Below are 3,699 nucleotides of genomic sequence, written 5' to 3'. Positions count from 1 at the left end.
CATTTTGCTTGGCTTATTTTTTTCCTATCCTTTTATAAGATCATTTTCAGAACAACTAGTTATTTTACAACTAGAATATTTAGTCAGTGATGCTTGCATAATAAGTAAATTTCAGTTAACTTAGGATACTAACATGCAATATACTTTTTATGCTATTTTTTTTTTTAAGATTTTACTTATTTAGTTGACAGAGAGAGACACAGCGAGAAAGGGAACACAAGCATGGGGAGTGGGGGAGGGAGAAACAGGCACCCCTCTGTTACTTCTCTTTTACAATGTTCACTAGCATGGGTTTTGCTAACTTCATTATTTCCCTATGATACATGTGCATAAAAGATTTAGCTTTTTCTCCTACACTTGTTCTGTTCCCACTATCTCTAGCGTAAATGAGATACTTTTATTTGTTAGCACATCATAGATAATAGCTTTTCACAAAGATTTCATTTACCCAGGGATCCTGAGAAACATATCATCTACAAGATTTTTTTTTTTATTTTTTTAAGATTTTTTATTTATTTGACAGAGAGAGACACAGCAAGAGAGGGAACACAAGCAGGGGGAGTGGGAGAGGGAGAAACAGGCTTCCCGCTGAGCAGGGAGCCCGACGCGGGGCTCGATTCCAGGACCCTGGGACCATGACCTGAGCCAAAGGCAGATGCTTAACGACTGAGCCACCCAGGTGCCCCAAGATTGTTTTTTTTTAAGATTTTATTTATTTATTTGAGAGAGAGAAAATGAGAGACAGCATGAGAGGGAGGAGGGTCAGAGGGAGAAGCAGAACCCCACTGATCCCAGGACTCGAGGATCATGACCTGAGCCGAAGGCAGCCACCCAACCAACCGAGCCACCCAGGCACCCCTCATCTCTAAGATTTAAGAGTTAAGAAAACAGTAAAGGTAAGCAGTAATTCCACTTCAGTAACGGTTGAACAAACACTGAGCACATACTTGAAATAGTAGGTATGAAAATGATTGCTGTGAGGCTCAGCCCTTCAGAAGTACGCAGTCTAGCCCCTGGGTGGCTCAGTCAGTTAAGCATCTGCCTTCAGCTCAGGTCATGATCCCAGGGTCCTGGGATCGAGCCCTGCATCGGGCTCCCTCCTCAGCGGGAAGCCTGCTTCTCCCTCTGCCCCTCCCTCTGTGTGCTCTCTCTCTCTCTCTCTCAAATAAATAAATCTTTAAAAAAAAGAAGTACACAGTCTAGTGAGGGAGACCGTGACACAAAGCAATAAATGCTGTGTTTTAAATTTGGAGGGTATATTCAGAGTGCTCAAATGATGGGCAGTTAGCCCAACATGGGGGAGTTCCAGAAAAGCTCCATGGAGGATGACAACTAGCCTAGTCTTGCAGGGTCAGTAGGCCAGAGCAGAAGCAAAGGATATTCCAGGCAGAAAGGACAGTATAGCATGAACTACAAACAACTCACTATTTCAAGAGAATGAATCATGCTGTGGGGAATGGAGTGACGAAGCGGGAAAGGTAGCCAGGGAGCTGGTGATGCCTGTTAACAAACCTGGACTTTATTCTGCACATGTAGGGACTGCTGAAGGGTTTGACCTTCAGTGATAAGCTCCCACTCTAGCAATACAGTGAATAGTGGATTTCCAGCAGACAAGAGTGGAGGCATGAAGATGACCAGAAGGGCCTCCTCTGCGGCAGGGACTGCAGTGAAAGACCTGAACTGGAGAGAGATTTAGGAAGGAAAAGAAATGAGCAGGGCTAAGTGAATGCATGATTTGGGTAGGAGAGGAGGAGTCTTGAATTTCTGGCTTAGTGGGTAATGGTGTCAGCAGCTGAAACAGAACACACAAGGGGGAAGACAGCCCATTTGAGTGCTTAAGGATCATCTGGTAATCGACAGTTGGATAAAGGACTCTGAACCCCAGAGACGAGGCCAGGGCTGGATACAGTTGGGAATGGAAGCCTCTGGAGTGCATCAATTCTGAAAACTTGGGGTTTTTAAGTCAAGCTTGGGTCAAAGACCCTGGGGAACAAAGTATGTCATTTAAATAAGAGGGGATTTATTATTTTTGACCAAAAGAATTCAATGTAACAAATACAGATCGGTTGTGGGAAGAGAGGTTTCCAGTTTGGGGCTTAGTAGTCGGTCAGGCTCTTTTTCTGTGCTCCCTCTGCTGTTAATGCTGCATGGTCACATCACACGTCTGTCCCATGGGTCTGGCCTGGAGTGTGACCAGGAAGGAGCAAACAGGCTGGTGTGTCACTGGTGGCTTAAGCAGAATGAATGCGCCCTGATCCTTGGATTCCAATCAGATCTTTTGGTGCTGGTTTTCTGCAGAGATAGAAGGCTGCCACCCAAAATGGAGCTGGGCCATTTATTTACTGACCATTCCCAAAGAGGGGATAAATTATGCTTCCAATTGATTAATAAGCAGGAAAGTGATGGTGATGGAATCAGGATGCTAGAGAAGCCTGGTGTCAACTGTTGCGCTGCCACAGACACTCTGGTGGGCATCACCAGCAGCAGGGTGATTCCTGAGGCTCTGTATTCCCTCCCCCAGTGATGAAAATCTCAGCTCAGATATCACCTCCTAAAAGAGGACTTCGGGGACACCCTATCTAAAATAACACACCTGCCGTACTCCCTCACTATCCGCCTCCCTACTTTACTGTTCTTCATTGTACTTATCACTACTTCCCTGATTTTTTGTCTTAGGGGAGGTGTTTATTTTTATTGGTTTATTTTCTATCTTCCCACTAGAATGTAAACTCTATGAGAATAGACCGCCTGGCTTGCCCACTGCTGTAGCAACTGGCACATAACAACTAGCACATAACAGACACTCAATTTCTTTCTTTTTTTTTTTTTAAAGATTTTATTTATTTGAGAGAGAGAGAATGAGAGATAGAGAGCACATGAGAGGGGGGAGGGTCAGAGGGAGAAGCAGACTCCCTGCCGAGCAGGGAGCCCGATGCGGGACTCGATCCCGGGACTCCAGGATCCTGACCCGAGCCGAAGGCAGTCGCCCAACCAACTGAGCCACCCAGGTGCCCCCAGACACTCAATTTCTTAATGAATGCATAAATAGAAATAATTTTACAACAGTGGGAGGGTACTATGCAGTCTATTTTATTTTTATTTACTTATTTTTAAAAGTTTATTTATTTATTTATGTTTTTTTTAGTAATCATTACTCCCACCATGGGGCTTGAACTCATTCATTACCCGGAGATCAAGAGTCGCCAGCTAGGCGACCCTTACATAATTTTAATACCTATGGAATAATATTGGCGTCAAAACTTCTAAACAAATGTATGTCAGAACGTTCAGGGGAGCCTGGGTGGTTCAAGTCGTTAGGCGTCGGCCTTTGGCTCAGGTCATGATCCCAGGGTCCTGGAATCGAGCCCCACATCGGGCTCCTCTCCCTCTCCCACTCCCCTTGCTTGTGTTCCCTCTCACTGTCTCTCTCTGTGTCAAATAAATAAATTTAAAAAAAAGAACTTTCAGATAATAAATCAAAATAAGTTCCTTTTTGTGTCAATGATTAGTATTTAGGGAAAGACCGGAGGAACGAGGTTGCGACGCTAACCGCCTTTTGCCTCTGGCCCTGGATGGCTGGACCGCGCGCCCCGAGGGAGCAGTGCCGCCAGGAGCCGCTAGGGGCCGCTACCGCCAGCAGCGTCCGGCTGCGCCGCTCTGTGCGTCCCCTGCGCCGAGCGGAGAGGAAACTGGGCCGGG

Source organism: Callorhinus ursinus, unplaced genomic scaffold (genome assembly GCF_003265705.2).
Source record: "Callorhinus ursinus isolate GAN/ISIS: 27379988/994484 unplaced genomic scaffold, GSC_fseal_2.0 scaffold85, whole genome shotgun sequence".
Lineage (NCBI taxonomy): Eukaryota > Metazoa > Chordata > Mammalia > Carnivora > Otariidae > Callorhinus > Callorhinus ursinus.
Note: the sequence above shows the minus strand (reverse complement) of the source record.